Genomic DNA, 17,485 nt, shown 5'->3' with positions numbered 1-17,485 from the left:
ACCGCATTTTGTAGTTTTTCCCCTCGGACCGTCTTTCCTACAAGCGCAATGCAATGCGATGCGATTTCGCGAGCCTACAATACCCATGAAGCACCTGTGTCACGTGTCACCTGTGTCTCACGCGCGAGAGGAATCTGATAGAGCTAGTCTTGCGAATATGAGTGGCAGCAGCGAGCTACCAGCTGCACATCAGCGCGCGTTTGGAAATGTCACTGAAAACCTTCACATGAAAATAAAGTAGCGAAGTTCATCTCAACTGACCTGTTTTGGGATCTGTCATTACAATGCATAGCCTAGTAGGCTAGTAGTGGACATTAAAATGACCAAGGCGAGAGATGAACACCTCAGTCTTGTGAAAGTCTTGAGACTAATTAGCGCAGTGATAAGACAAGGACACATGCGGCATTAATAATGTTCGGTTTAAATCATTTTCTGATTTGCCTGTATGTCATCATACCTTAATATTCCTCCATGTTTCTTGTGCCGTTGTTCCCGACTGTCAAACGGGGCTTAAACAACGCGCAGTAGTAGCCTTCCAGACTGCACAAATCATGTCCCATGTCCCTTCGCATGTGCCCATCTTGCCTTGCGTCCGTTTAGCCTATATTTTAAACAACTCAATATTAAACGGAATGAAAGGAAGTCGTAGCTCCTTCTGTAGTTACCGGCCGCATATGTGTGTGCCTTCTAGTGGATAGCCTACTTTTATGAGAAAATATTCCAGAAGAGGTTATTCCACATCCATGACCGAGGACATGCGAAGCTTGGCAATGACTTTGCACTATCTACTTTGCGCATCGAAAGTGCCCTTCAGATCAAAGACGGAAATATTTTGCTCTCATGTAGCTTACATTTGTGCCCTTCCACAACACTGTGCTTGGTGTTTCTTCACGGCTATGCCATTCCTCAGATAAGTTCATCTGTTCTTATAGCATGCATGCATGCATGCATGGACCAGTTAATAACAATTCTAGTTATTAGGCCCTATATTATATTATATTATATTTTATATTATATTATATTATATTATATTATATTATATTATATTATAAGCTTATTATATTATAGGCTATTATATTATACTATATTATATTATATTATGTTATATTATCCTACATTACATTATTACAGCCTATTATATAATTCATTAAAGCTGCTATGATGGTTAAGAAAATTATGGCTAGTGAAGAGGCCCAATGGCTAGTGAGTCAGGAAAACCACTAGCCAAAATGGCTGGTAAGCGAAAAAGTTAGTGTAAAGCACTGGTGAGCACATCGTTGGAAGCGCTAACCATACTAGCCAGCGAGCAAACTCCCTACTGGGGCTGGGCTGGCAGGCTCACTGTAGAATCGGAGCCTTTTCGTGTTGTGTGTCTCTATTATTGCCATGGTAACTCACACGCACACAGGCAGAGCAAATCACAATCATCTATTTCTTCCCCCTCTCTCCATCGCTCATTCGATTGAGACACTGGGGGTGATTACCGCTTGCACAGCACTCCTCTTGGAGAGAAACAAAATGCGGTTGCACCCGCTTATCCCGTGGTCATACCGACCACTATGCTCCCAACCGGTAAAATTCGAGACAGGAGACGTCTCGTGTAACTCAGCACGCTGTTAAGGCACTAGACGCTAGGGCTGGGCGATATGGAACAAGTCCGACAGGCGGACAACAGATGCGTCCGTCTATGCCCGTTCTGAACCTTTTTTGCCCAAACGCCCCCTTGGCCTCCTCATAACCTGTCAAGGCAATTTATCAATAAGCCTACCATGTACTGTATAAGCCTGGATTTGAAAAAGTACCATAGGATTTCAACAGTGTTGGGCAATTTACTGAAAAACTGTAATGCATTGCTGATTACATGTTACTGTCTTTTCAAAATAATCCCTTACACTACATTTAGCAATGTGGGGACCTAAGGCGAATTTAGCTTAGGGGGGCCATCGGTCCATCCCAGATCACATTTTTAACATAAAATCTCTATTTTTGTTAGGCTACTTTTTTTTTTAAATCACTTTTTTTTTTTTTTTTTTTTTAAATTACAAACATAAAAAACAGGCAAACATTACAACCCTTTCTGGACAGATTTCAATGAATAGGCTATTTGCAATTTTGCATAGGCCTACATTAAATAAACTAAAATGTGAAATTCTCTTTTCACTTTAATATGAGAGCAGTGATGTCCCCCCCTCACTGAAGTGTTATTTCATGTATGAGCATGATGCTGTCACCTATTTGAGGTGACGTTGATGTTGGATTTCATGGAATACTTTTAAATGCCGCTTTGGGAAGAAAACAGAGTAGGCGACAGGTGAACTCTTTCTGTCAAAACAGTGGTTTGCAGGCGTTTGCGTTTTCACGTGGATATTGTCTTCGTGGACCGTAACAGACAAACCGTAAGTTCCATAAACTAATCAATGAGACATTGGCTACGTGTACATGATGTTTTTAAGTCCGATTTAATAAATGCGATTTAAATAGATCGGATTAAGAGTTATTTTGCGATGTGTATACATGGCACTTTCACTTAAATGCGATTAAACGTCTGGGGAAAATAAAGCATTGCGATTGGACTGAGGACGCACGTGCTGAGCGAGCCAAATAAGGCACGGGGGCGTGGTTCAATGCCACCGAGATGCAGGTCATCTTCCCCACGAAAATCGTTGCCTCAGGCGGACTGAAATCACAACATTTCCCCCTTTCTCCCTGGATCATTTACAATGCTACATTAGCTACCCTGTTAGCATAGAAAAACGAGTGGTCAAATGGTAATGTGGAGTAACTTTGTTGTGCTTCATTACTTCGTGGGGCACTTTTACATCAATATATGGAAGTCACAACATTTATAGTCGCTTAGGGACTTTAAATTAAGCAAAACTTTCATGTGAAAATCAACAGGAAGTGCCGCCATGTTTTTCTCACTGGCAAAGAGCACGGTTGGTTTGCACGCATGAGCTCCAGGCCAAAACTGAGCGACTGCCACCTTGTGGACACAAGAGGGAATCACAGGAGGGAATCACAATTCAGAAACGCATCACGGGAGGGAAACACATCACGGGAGGGCGGACGGACGGACGGACGGACGGACGGACGGACACCAAAGCCTCTTATAGAGATGCGTGGGACGCATCTAAAAAAACATATATCACGATATGGATTATTTCATATCACGATAGCGATATATATCACGATATAGCCTCAAAAAAAAAAAAAATTGAAAAAAATCTGTCATCGCCTATTTTCACCTATCATCTCGTTTCCCAATGTGAGAGTCCCACGAACCTAGAACACCACAGATGCGCAAATTGCTGGATATTGACATGAATGACCGGCAAAATAAAATGTGACCGGACAAAATGTCCGACAAAAAATGACTGCAATTTAGTCAGTACATTATATTAGCTCATTTTAAATAGGCCTACTTAATGTTACAAAATACCAGTAGGCCTAATATGAAACTGAACAAAGCTGAACATATTTGTGAATAGCCTATGTAAATGAACTTGTTTAACAGCACGCAATAGGCCGAAACGTGTAGCCCATATATAGAGCGTCGTACGGAACGTGTCAATTCCATTACCTACTTTCTAGAGCGCAGGAACACAACAGAGCAATTTGAACACTAGCCGTTGATCACTAAAACTGAATTAATTTATTTCACTTAGGTTATGTCTCTACCGCGTCTTGTGGTGAAGTAGGCTAGATACACATGTCCACATCTTATACTGTCAAGAAGGTGAAAATGAATGCTAGGAATTTGAACGCCAAGGCTAAAATCCATTGCAAAGCAGAGGTTGGGATAGGATGCTCTTCACAGAAGCACAAGGGGGAGGGGGGCTCGGGGGAAGTCTCGTGCTGAGAATCTACAAAACAGCGCAGGTAGGAATGCCAAACTTCACCGCGGCATCTACAGGTAGTTGGCTCATTTTTGGTAAGTTGTGCAACGCCTCGATCAGGACTTCCTTTTCCAGCCATGATTTGCAGGCTTGCTGCTCAGTGCTCGTCACGTTAGCTGGTGAGGCAGTAGCAAAGACTCCTCCACAAGTTCTCCTACTTACTGTATCATGGTCTCTGCACTTTTCCGGGTACTGCACTCTAGAGGGCACCAACCGAGGAGTGAGTGCAGACTCATACAGACTGAATAGGCTGCGTGCGCTGTCTCGACAGCATACGACCAGAAATAAATCATGGGAGTAAAAATATATAAAATAGCTTGGCCCACACGTAGTTTTAAAATAATTTCATAAATCAAAATGCTATATTAAGAGGTGAAATGATATTAAAACGTATATTAGCTGTAATAATGAAAATAATTGTTTTATCACGATATAAATGATAGAGGAGAAAGGTCACGATAGACACGTTTCTATCGTCCTCACGATATGTCTCGTCATATCGCCCAGCTTTACTAGACGCCTACAGGTATGTTCCATGTCACGACAGACGATGCCCCCGTGGGATATCTGGCTTTGTGCGGGTCCCCCTTCAAGCCTCTCCAAGAGGATTGCCCATTCCCTCGCCTTGGGGACCACAAAGCATGCAAGTAAAATACATGCTTTATCAGTCAATCGTGCCTGTAGCCCGTAGAGCTTCAGGCTTTCTTCACTCCACCTTTCACTTCTGCGGAAAAGAGGTGCCAGCACACCTTGTGCCCTGTGCGCGATTTACACATAACATGGACAGGATTCACTCTTTTAGGAAGACTGAGCAGTTGTTTGTGTGCTTCGTCAACCCCTCCAGAGGGCCAACACTGTGGAAACAGAGGTTTTCCAAATGGTTGGTTCAAGCCAAGTGCTGGTATGAGTCCAAGGGGCTTCAACCCCCTGCTCAGAACAGGGCGCACTACAAGAGCGGTTTATATATCCTGGGCTCTCTTTTGAAGTGCCGCATTTTTAGAGGTGTGCAGGGCGCCTGGCTGGGCCAGCCCCTCCACCTTTGTCCAGTTCTACCGGCTATATGTAACCGCTAAGGCTGTAACGATACTGCACCGAACCGAGGGATCGCGGTACGCAGATCCACAAACCCCTATCGCGAACCTTCCTCGCAGAACCACGATGCGCCCTTTCAAAGTTGTTACATCAAGAAAAAACCAAGCTACATGCAGGAAAGACTTTGCTATGCGCTTTTAAAAAACAAGTAGAAAAGGGGCGCACACGTGTGAGAAACACCTCCCTTCTCTAACCCCTTTCTCTTATAAAATGCTGCGTCAACCAGCACGTGCATGTTAAATTCAATCATTGCCTGAGCAACCTCCGCGAGACGAAAAACTTGAGCTAACATCGGAAGTCAGAAAGTGAAGCATAGAAATGAACTATAGACCAAGAAGGCTTTTTACAAATGTGTCAGGATTTTTTGATTTATGCACGCGATGTGTGGTGAATTAACGTTGGAGCGGAGAGAGACACAGAGAGAGAGAGAGAGAGAGAGAGTGCGAGATGCTCCGCCTACCCAAATTCATAAAGCAGCGTGAAATCGCTAGTAAGGGAGGTGCCAGAAGTCGGATGAACGTTGAGGTCGATAGGCAGGATATTAGGCAGCATTATCCCCGCATGAATATGTCACAAGTGATTGATGCGCCGATGTGTGGCGAGTGGAGATTGATGGAGCGGAGCGAAATGCTCCGCCTTCCCAATGCTCTGCCTTCGCTAGTATTAAGGGAGCTGCCCGAAGTTGGACAAGCGTTGAGGTTGATAAGCAGGATAGTCTATTAGGCGGCAGCATTATTTTTTCCCCGCATTAATATGTTACTAGAGATTGTACAATTACCGTCTGCCTTGGGAAAACGTGCTCCACTTCAGCCTTTGCATTCATTCTCCCTCTTGACAAAATGTCAAAAGGACAACGCGTGTGTTGCGTAGCAGTGAGAACATAAAGGTTCATTTCGAGTTTTGATTGTAGCCTACATGTTATGGGTGTGCGTTGCTGCACGATAAAAAAGTCAAGAAAATATTATCAAAATTAAGCGTTGCTTTAATGATTAAGTAACATAATCATATTTCATACAGCATGTTTCCTGACGACATATGACCAGTGTCATTTTCAGGCAATGTTTGGATATTAATGTTTGTTTGATAAAGTTGTTAACAGGCCATTTACTGGCACCCAGACCTTTCTCTCTGTGTCTCTGGCTCTCTCAGACGATCAGCATCTCGGCGTATGATCTAAGCCTATCAATAATTAGCCCATTTTTCCATGGTGAACTATAGGCCTAATATCCCTTTTTTCTCTGTCTTGTGTTTTGATGTAAACACCTGGGGAACAGGTTGCAGTGGTAGGCCTAGCCTATGCCTACCTGCTACATCATTTAGCCTAGTAGACCTACAAAATTAATGTAAGCAGGTAAATCCAAAAAGTAATTAATTAAAAAGTGTATGTATAGACATTAGGGCTGGGTAAAAGAATCGATTTAATCGATAATCGATCAATATCATTTTTAAAAATCATAATCGATTCACAGGGCACAAAATCGATTTTTTTTTTGTTCTTTTTCTTTTGTTCTTTTTGTTTAATTTAGGTCTATGGAAAATACCCAGTAGGTATTAGTCAATTAGGCCTAGGCCTACTTATTACAAATTAGCAATCTGTTGACACTGTCAAGCCACAGCCCTTTGACATTTTATATAAACATAGGCTACAGCATCTTTTGGGCGAAATCCTTGCACCAAGAAGGGAACGGATTGAATCAATTCGGAATGAATCGAATCAAATCGAATTTAATCGTGATTAATCGATTCAAAGCCCTAAGAATCGAAATGGAATCGATACAGGAACATGGCTGTGATACCCAGCCCTAATAGACATACTGTGTGTGTATATATATATATATAAAAAAAATCTAATATATATAAGATAAATTATAATATAATATATAAAATATATATTTTTTTTCTTCATATATATAATATAAAATTATAATAACAATAATCAGTCCCTCCAGGATTTTGCACTGGGATTTTGTGATTTTTGCGGTCAAAATGTCTGATTTTGTGGCGGCATTTTTCTCATTTTTTGCGAAGATTTTGCTGCATTTTCTCATTTTTTGCAAAGATTTTGCACCCCTTTCTGGGTTTTTTTGGTAACTGAAAACCACAATCAGTCTAAACAGGCCTAAGACAAAAGAGAGAGAGATTCAGAAACACACTTCCTATATAGCCTAATAGAATAATAAAATATTGTCAAAAACTGCCAGAGCGTCTTATAAGCCAGTGCGTCCAATGTGTAAAAAAATCATGGCCGCGACACTCATAAATCTCTGTCGATATTTTAGAACGACTTCGGGGGAAAACGGGACTGCGCGTTATGAAAAAAATACTTGTGGGTATAGCCTACCAGTAGGCTAATGAAGAGCGTCGCGGGGTATGCAAGCGTTACAATGTCACCTGTTGGAAGACGCGTCTCTCTCTCTCTCTCTCTCTCTCTCTCTCTCTCTCTCTCTCTCTCTCTCTCTCTCTCTCTTCTCTCTCTCTCTCCTCTCTCTCTCTCTCTCTTCTCTCTCTCTCTCTCTCTCTCTCTCTCTCTCTCTCTCTCTCTCTCTCGTGCTCGTATTGCAAGCTGTTGCATATTATTTGCTTGATGCAAAGTTGTGATGGCATACACGCTCTCGTTGACATGGTTGTGTGCATGGTTGCATGGATTCGCAAGAATTTATTGCAATAACACAGTGAAAGCGTGGAAGGGCCGTTCACTTCCTATCCTATCTCGGTGTCCTTGACTGAAACAAGTTGCAAAACTCCACACTTCCGAATCCTTTGCGATCCCTTGCGGCACTACAGTGATTGTTATCAGAAGGCTTGTGCCTACGCATAGACATAGACCCTTAAATTACAAACATTAGCGAACATTGAAAAAAGATCAGACAACGACCGTCGGGTAGCATGCTCATGAAAGCGACAGTGGAGAGTGGAGAAGTTGCGCAAAAATGTAACGTAAGATGTTTTCTACTGTGCGACAGCATGACTACATACACTTCTTTGTCATGGATAAATGGGCAACAATACTTTTTCCAGCCAGGATTGCACTGAAAAGTAGGCTACTGCTGTTAAAACAAGTCCGACAGGCGGACAACAGATGCGTCCGTCTATGCCCGTTCTGAACCTTTTTTGCCCAAACGCCCCCTTGGCCTCCTCATAACCTGTCAAGGCAATTTATCAATAAGCCTACCATGTACTGTATAAGCCTGGATTTGAAAAAGTACCATAGGATTTCAACAGTGTTGGGCAAGTTACTGAAAAACTGTAATGCATTGCTGATTACATGTTACTGTCTTTTCAAAATAATCCCTTACACTACATTTAGCAATGTGGGGACCTAAGGCGAATTTAGCTTAGGGGGGCCATCGGTCCATCCCATATCACATTTTTTTTTAACATAAAATCTCTATTTTTGTTAGGCTATTTTTTGTTTTTAATCACGATTTTTTATTTTAAAAAAATAAATAATTACAAACATAAAAAACAGGCAAACATTACAATGAATTACAATGAAACATTTCAATGAATAGGCTATTTGCAATTTTGCATAGGCCTACATTAAATAAACTAAAATGTGAAATTCTCTTTTCACTTTAATATGAGAGCAGTGATGTCCCCCCCTCACTGAAGTGTTATTTCATGTGTGTGCATGATGCTGTCACCTATTTGAAGTGACGTTGATGTTGGATTTCATGGAATACTTTTAAATGCCGCTTTGGGAAGAAAACAGAGTAGGCGACAGGTGAACTGTATTTCTGTCAAAACAGTGGTTTGCAGGCGTTTGCGTTTTCACGTGGATATTGTCTTCGTGGACCGTAACAGACAAACCGTAAGTTCCATAAAGTAATCAATGAGACATTGGCTACGTGTGTACATGATGTTTTTAAGTCCGATTTAATAAATGCGATTTAAATAGATCGGATTAAGAGTTATTTTGCGATGTGTATACATGGCACTTTCACTTAAATGCGATTAAACGTCTGGGGAAAATAAAGCATTGCGATTGGACTGAGGACGCACGTGCTGAGCGAGCCAAATAAGGCACGGGGGCGTGGTTCAATGCCACCGAGATGCAGGTCATCTTCCCCACGAAAATCGTTGCCTCAGGCGGACTGAAATCACAACATTTCCCCCTTTCTCCCTGGATCATTTACAATGCTACATTAGCTACCCTGTTAGCATAGAAAAACGAGTGGTCAAATGGTAATGTGGAGTAACTTTGTTGTGCTTCATTACTTTGTGGGGCACTTTTACATCAATATATGGAAGCCACAACATTTATAGTCGCTTAGGGACTTTAAATTAAGCAAAACTTTCATGTGAAAATCAACAGGAAGTGCCGCCATGTTTTTCTCACTGGCAAAGAGCTTTTGGTTTGCACGCATGAGCTCCAGGCCAAAACTGAGCGACTGCCACCTTGTGGACACAAGAGGGAATCACAAGAGGGAATCACAATTCAGAAACCCATCACGGGAGGGCGGACGGACGGACGGACGGACGGACGGACACCAAAGCCTCTTATAGAGATGCGTGGGACGCATCTAAAAAAGGTCACGGGTGCAGCACCGACGCCTGCGTGTATGTGTGAGGCAGGGGAGGAGAGAGACGCGGAGCAGCTGAGATGAGGGTCGCGACTTCCGAAATAGCAGGCAATTCTTTTTCAATGTTTCAGTGACATTATCAAAAATGCTTCCTATTGGTTTTCGTCTCCGGTGGTATTGTAGTCACATTTTTATTTTTTTGACGAAAATATAAATCAATAGGCCTAAACTCCACAGAATGTTGAAGGGGACAAAGGGGAAAATTTGCGGGAATAATGCGGCTTTACAGGAATTATGTGGCATCGTGAAATTATGCGGAATATCATTGAATTTGCATGAATCCACGCGATCGCTGAATCGCGAAAAACTGGAGGGACTGAATAATAATAACAATAACAATACTAATAATCATTATTATTATCATCATTATCATCATCATCATCATCATCATCATTAATATTATTATATATATATATATGATAATTATCATTATAATTAATATAATTATTATTATTTTTGTATTTTTTTTCCCCCCGTGGGGCGTATCAAACCGTGGGTCAAATATCGTGATACAAACTGAATCGTGTGTTGGGTGTATCGTTACAGCACTAGTAACCGCGCTGCCTCTAGAACACAGGGTTCTGGGCACGTCCACTGTCACTAGAGTGATGGGAGCACCGTCCATACAGTGGGCCTTATGGAAAGTCCTGCCTAATGGGGTTGGTCAAGTGCAATCGGGAGTGATTCTAGCACTCCCATAAAGATGGTGCACCGAGTCGATAAGACAGAGAACAATAGGACATCTACATGTCCCTGGTTCTCTGAATGAGATGAGAGCGCCATCGCTCAGGACACCCTTCTTGCGCCATCCGAAGAGAGAGTAATTCGGAATGTGAGGTTCACACGTAAAACAGATGGATTTGACAAAGTGGGCAGCTCAACGCAGCCCGCCCAATCAGGAGTGATTAAAAAGTCTTCATCAGGTCGAACAGTCAATGAGCATTCTCCCATAGAGATGATGACCCCCTTATCACATTCAGAGAATCGGGGACTTACACACGTCCTATTGTTCTGTGAATGAATAATGATATACACTCACCGGCCACTTTAATAGGAACACCTTTACAACTGTTCAGTGAGGCAAATTTCTGATCAGTCATCTCATTGTTCATTGCTCAATGTGTATGAATGGGCAGCTGCAAGGCCAACTACAAGGGTCTTAAAGACTGGCGAATTTCCTGTGGTGTGACTTCATTTTCCTGCGGAGTGACATGCCTATGCAATGTGTTGATGCAGGACACATTTTCCCAAAAATAGCAAAAATAAGGCGAAATTCCACGGACCACTAAGTGCTTTATTTTTTCTATTTTTTTTCCAATTTTTCCAGCATTTTTTTCAGGAATTGGAGTTTTTTTGCGTTACGCCCTTAAACGTCAACCACCCCTATAAAGTCTTAGAACCTCTAGTGTATGGCTTCTGTGATCACTCTCCCTCGTTCTCACCATTCTGTTCACTTATTAAGCTACTCTCCTTGGCACGACTTTGCCAAAAGCTCACTGCTTGGCCTACTCTGCTGCTCAGGATGCCTCAGCCTTACTCAAGTTTGAGGCTACAACCAACATATGAAATGGAAACATTTGTGGGTAAAATTGTTTACCCTTAATGGGTCAAAGACGTTTCAGTAGTAGTACGTCAGGGTGGTGCAACCAGAGCTAATGCCACTGTATGGATTAAATGTTTCTTGTTTTTTTTGGTGGATTATCTAAGAAGCATACTCATTGTAGTACATTACCAATTACTAATTAAATTATAAATTCTGACAATTTCGACAAGCAGTTGTAATGATCACACTACCCTGGACTTGTCAGTACCTAAGATTTTTTTTTTCCCTCAACCTTTTCCGAAATCCTGGTCATTGTAATGGGGGCAGGCGTTTGTTTACATTTCAAAAAAAACATCTTGATTTGACACTAAAGGGCTTGAAGCGCTCAGGAGACTGTGCAAACAATTTTACTCAGGTGCTCATCTGTACCGGGTGAAGTGTAAGTCCAAAAAAGGAAGGAAAAAGCAGAAGCACTCAGATTTGAGAAAAATATTAAAAAGCCTGATGAAGGCCAATATGGCCGCTACGCGTAGGCCCATGTGTTTTTTTAACAGAATTGCCATGTTAAATTAAAGGCTTTTTAATATTTTTCTCAAATCTCAGAGTGCCTCTGCTTTTTGCAAACATCTTGATTTATTCCCAATAACATCCAAAAGGTTCCAAAAAGACAACTAGCAAACAGTGATACCTTTTCGGATAATATTTGGAGTAGGCCTATGTTAAGAAAGTTTTTAATAAAGTCTGCCCCCATTAAATAGCTCAGATCTCGGAAAGGGCTGAGCCGAAAAATGCAGCATCACTGAGTACTGACAAGTCAATGGTAGCGTGAGCAATACAACAGCATATTGAAATTGGCAGAAGTTGTCCTTATAATTTTGGGCCTTAGCTGTGGTGGTACCACCTGACATCTGAAAACAAAAAAACACAAAAGGCTGGGTCACAACAAGCAGCTGTTGAACTCAAACTTTAGACTGCAGGGCAGGAAGTGGAATCTCTGCAGAAAAGCATCACAGGCCCAGCACTGATAAGCCATCAGAGGCATTGAAGTGATGAGGGAAATATTGGAGTAACAAGATACAAGTTGGGTTGGGCACAGAGCAAATGAAAATGGACAAAATACAGTAGACTTCAAGCTCTTTTCTGGCTTTACAAATTCCAAAAACCGCATAGAACACAACAGTTATCCAAGTATGAATTTAAGTTATGACACGTTAAATATTTAAGTTAAATATTGAATATCGAAAAAAGCCATTTCAAAAAGGTCACTATCTTGTCATGAGCAATGAAAACTCAGTGTTTGGTTCTTGAGTCATTGCAGGGATAAAGTCCCAAGATATGCTTTTTTGATTTTCAATTTTTCATACTCAAATAATTTTGTTCCATGTTGTTTGTAATATAGAATTACAAAAAACAACATCAACACCATCTCTTTGTAACTTGAATTGACTGACATAATCTTGGATGAATACATAGTGTCCTACCTTCTTAGTTAAAACTTAAGTCCCTTTCTCCCTTAATATTAATAGTGCCAGATACATGCAAATGCAGTTCTGGGGTTCTACCTCGTTACTTAAACAGCACACTTGGTTGTATTAAAATCTGTGTCAGTCGGGCCCCAGTGTCTTATTTCATGTGAAATGACCCCTGTAGCAAAGTGGACTAGGCCGAAATGCATCTTTCAATTTTGAAGATACCGTGTTGCTGGCCTCTGGCTCGTTAATTTCAAAACATGGTGCCCACCTTCTGACTCCAGCCTTATTCAGCTACTCAATGCTTGCAAGGGTGTGAGGGAACATCAGACTGACAGCTAAGCCTACTCCAAGAGAGGTCCACACGGATTTGTTTACTTAAGCTTAGCCTACAAAACACACTGTGGGCAAAAAAAGAACATTGCTAAAAAGAATACACGTCATGTCATGCAAACCACAGAAGATATCATCAGATCTGCAGACTGGAATAGGAAAGCACACTCACTCATGTCATTTCCCAGCGCCCCCCTGCCTCATGATCTACCAGGGCTTCAAGCCTACTGGCCCAGTTGAGAGAGAGAGCAGGAGGAAAGAGGCCCTTCAGAAGGTGCAGCAATCACAGGAAGAAGATTCCGTTCTTCTCGTTCTCGCTACCCCCTCCCCCACCTCCCGTTCCAGAAGCCTGCCATCTGATTGGTGGACACTGCAGACCAGCTGCCTTCCGCTACACCAGCGCAAGAAAATGTCTGCTCTGCTAGAGCTAGCTACTGAGCTCAACAAAAGGAGGTCTCTCTCTCTCTCTCTCTCTCTCGTCTCCCTTTCCCCTCTCTCGCCACCAGGGTACCCATTTCATAATAAGAGTCCCCCATCTCTCGCTCTCCCTTTCCCTGTCGTAGATCAAAGTGAGATATTACAGTAAGCAAGACCAAGGTGACAATGCCAAGGTTGCAACTCTGTCACCATTCTACCACCCATTCTAATCCCTAATGGCTTTCATTAATGCCAGTGGCTGACCCCCTTAGACTCAGCTAACTTACCCGATGCACCAGGAGTTCTGTTACCATGCTTTTTGAAACACACTCGTGGTTGCAGAGTGCAGAGTAATGCAGACTAACCTTACAGACAACATAATAGGCTACAATTTAAAAGTAGCCTACTTTCCAATTAAGCAAGAAGGTTTAAAAAGACCAAAGAGTCAAGCTATTTAACTGAGGTGGATTTACCATACAGTGTTTAAGACAGACATTGAAACAAGCATATCACGAAATTAGGCCTATTGACCTAGTTTAGTGTGTGGGACAAATATTGAGCAAGGGTGTCCTAAAAGGTTGGTGACTGGCAGCTCAGTGCATCTCACCAAGGCCAAGAATGACCAGAAATCAGGACACCTTCCCACAGCACTGCATTTTAGTGAAATAAAAGAGAGAAAATTAATCCATTCAGACATAGAAACACTTCTAGAGGACCTTACACACATTCTGCATCAAGAAGTCACATGCTACCCTCAGGTAGACATTCCAGGACATGAAACTGCAGACTGAACAAATATAAGAACTCCTTTGTCCCAACCACTTGCTTAATGTTTGAAGACAGAGAAATGCCATGCACAGCAGTGCACAGTTTAGTGTTTTCTAGGTTTTTTATGTCATGTACTGTAAAGACAGATTTCCCTGGGGACATTAAAATACACTTCCAACTCTAGTTTGGTCATATTCTTTACAACAAACTGCTAACAAACAGTTGATTAGCCTGAATTCAATTGGTCTTTATTGAGACAGGCATTCATGAAGGTGTGGCTACAATAATACCATCAAAGCACAATGCACAATGTCCTACTGAAGAATACAAATGCACACATGCAACAGTCATTTGTAAAAGTAAGGCCATGCAAGAGTACAACTCCCATAGCATAGGCCGGGCACAGAGCTCTTAACATGTTGGACAGATTTCACACGTTTTTTTGAATTACCCAGAGACAAAGCATTCCAACTGCCATGTCAGAACTGACTTGGGTTTAGCCTATACGGTAGGTCACCCAACAGCCATGACACTCAAAACGATCTGTTCTCTTCCTCTAAGCAACAGACAGCTCCAACAACTCAAATCCAATCCAGCATTGGAATTCTAAAAGTGAAAGATTGACACTCTTCAAAGCCTGCTTAACATGGAAAACGTAAATGACCATGGGAAACACATGGGACTAGTCTTCAAATCAGACAGCTCATTTTATTTTGAGAAAAACAATCAAATTTGAACTTGTGCTCCAATCATAAAATGCATGAAAACTAACACAGGACTAATAACAATACAACCATCACACGATAAAGACATTTTTTGGTGATGGACGCCATTAGTTTGAACCAAAAAAGCATGACGTAACGTGAGTACAAATTGCCTCCAAATGTGCCCGACAAAGACAAAGTGCAGTAACTACATATTTTGTCAAACTTGAGTTTAGACTGAAAACGGTCTTCATTACACCTCCTTGATCTTAATGACAAAGCCTTATGGTTCAGATGTACAGTTTTAGAGATATTACCATGCCATATTTGCAGTAACTAAGCGTACAATATGCAAACAAATACCAAGGCTTTGAAGGCATTTTTCTCAGTTTCAGTGTTGCCGTAGTTGCTGCACTTTGCTTTTGTGGGGCAGAATGGCATCTGAAAAAAACCACTAGCAAACAGCAGGGCATGAAGGGAGGCTTGACTAGCTGTCAAAGGGAAGAGAATGCATGCCCTTTCTGTACCGTTGGCTACCCTCCCCCTACTGGCAGAGACAGGAGCATGCTCAGAGAAGAAGTGAGGGAGGGAGGGAGGAGGAAAGGCAAACGACTACTTCACCGCCATTTCGTAAGCCACATCGTGTCCTGTCCTGGCAGCAACACGTCAGACCAGATAGTGTGTGCTACTGTATTGCAGTGACTAGGGGGCGGGAAAGCCAAAGAAGTTTTGTTGACTGTGGACTGACTGAGCGATGCATCATGGCCCAGGTCCAGTCAGTGTTAAGTTAATGCTCTGCAACTCCCTTGCTGTAGTGGTTTCTTCACACAGTCTTCAAAAAATATGAATTCAAACACTAAAATGATTAATTTCAAATTATCAATGGAAACTTTCCCGCAATAACCACCTTTTCAGCATCCCCCAAAGATGCCTGTTCAAAAAAGCTTTGCACTGTAAAAGCTCTACCACTGGTAAACAGTGGGCTTCATCACACAGACAATGTAAATCCTGCTCTGACGACGGAGGTCAACTATGTTGTTGTTGTTACAATCAGCTGACTCCCTGCTGGTTGGATCAAGTTTGTGGTGGGTTCTTGTTAGGTTTTTAGTGTTTTTCAGTTACAACACAGTCTATCTATCTCCTTAGGGACATGGTGCAACATCTATGTAATGTCTAGTGTTGCACTTACGCCATGAATCTACAACATGACAAACACACAATGCAAATGAGAATTGAAACAATAAAAAATAGAAATTATAAAATAGACATGAATACACTCGACAAAGACTTCTAGGATGACGACAATTAGCAATTAAGCTTATAAGCGTTTGCACCCAATGATAACACATGTTTGGGAACAACTAGCCTACACTAAGTTTTAACCCCAACAACTCATATGATGTGAGGGGTAACACATCAGTACAAAAAGTAAGCTTAAGTTATATGTGCCTTTACCACCCTGGGTTCAAGTCATGACCATGCTATTTAATGGCTGCCAAGCAATGTTGCTGGCCACATTGATTAGCGTGTGAAGTGCCCATTTTCTCTCAACCATGCAATGCAGTACACCTGCTGCATTGAAGTGCATGTAGGTGTTTTGTTTGTTAATTAGCATACCATATTGGAAGCCCTATTATTATATAGCATAGCAATCATCCCAGCCGCTCCAGGAAAACAGGATTTCAAATATTTACTTTCCAAAACTGAATCCATTCTCACCAAGTTCAAGTAGGGCAGCCCATGTCCAACCAGTTTCTCAAATAACTCAGAGGAACCACACAGCACCAGTTTACCATGTTAAAAATAAATCAAGCTAAACCAAACCCTTCCTCTTTGCAAATCTCCCGTCAAGCACCAAAGTTGTAAGCTTACACTTACATTGCATTTCTTTTTTTAGTTTTACGTTATTGATACATGCTGACAAAAAAAGGCCATGAGAATTGTAAAATCTGAAACTCATATGGTTATATGACAGCCAAACAGAAACAGTGTTTCCCATACATTGAGGAAACTATGGCGGCCCGCCATAGTTTAAATTTGGCCGCCACAGTTTACGAAAATGTAAAAAAAAAAAAAAAATTTTTTTTTTTTTTTTACTTTTTTTTACTTTTTTTTTTTTTTTTTTAACGATATCCGTTTTTGTTAAAAACGATTTGAATTACGATTTTGAATTTCCTTCGCATTTTCCTCCTGGAGTAAATACATCCTATAGACTCTGTATTGGTTAGATAAGTAGTCCCACGGTAACACAGAATGAGGGGAAAGCATTAGGAAGTGACCGTAAGGGTATTACAGTTGATTCATGTGTGCACACGTGTAACATCGGGTGAGTAACAGAACATGTGCGCAACGATGCGTTATGACACGCCGATATGCGAGGATCTTCGTCCAAATCGCTAGTCGCATGCATCATCGCTAACTGCGTTTACATCGCGTGCCGCGTGTAAGGGACATGTTAGTTGTGGAAATGTATGGAATTCACTTCAATTTGTGCTGTTTCTTGCTTCAGTTGTGGACAAAACGATTGGCCAAACTCACAATAGAAAGCCTGTGCTGTGCTACTGTCCCAGAGAGCTGAAAAAAAAAACCTTCATAGAAGTCGTCACACTTAACAGGGGTGTTAACCAATCCAATGAGTTCTCTCTCTCTCTCTCTCTCTCTCTCTCTCTCTCTCTCTCTC

General features: G+C 41.6%; 1 protein-coding gene across 2 annotated transcripts in view; it reads right to left on the bottom strand.

Annotated features, from left to right (window-relative positions):
- The window catches only part of ehmt1b (euchromatic histone-lysine N-methyltransferase 1b), a 117,677-nt gene that overhangs the window by 91,050 nt on the left and 9,142 nt on the right, over positions 1-17,485 (bottom strand). Inside the window, exon 1 of one of the 2 annotated variants that reach the window (XM_063211053.1) lies at positions 13,089-16,748. The exons of the other annotated variant lie outside the window; for it this stretch is intronic. The gene's annotated coding sequence lies outside the window, so the exon portion shown is untranslated. Of the gene's footprint in view, positions 1-13,088; positions 16,749-17,485 lie in introns of those variants that run through there. 2 annotated transcript variants of the gene reach the window in all.

The sequence above is a fragment of the Engraulis encrasicolus genome, chromosome 11, assembly GCF_034702125.1.
Source record: "Engraulis encrasicolus isolate BLACKSEA-1 chromosome 11, IST_EnEncr_1.0, whole genome shotgun sequence".
NCBI lineage: Eukaryota > Metazoa > Chordata > Actinopteri > Clupeiformes > Engraulidae > Engraulis > Engraulis encrasicolus.
The sequence above is the reverse complement of the archived record's forward strand: the minus strand, read 5'-3'. Positions and strand labels throughout refer to the sequence as shown.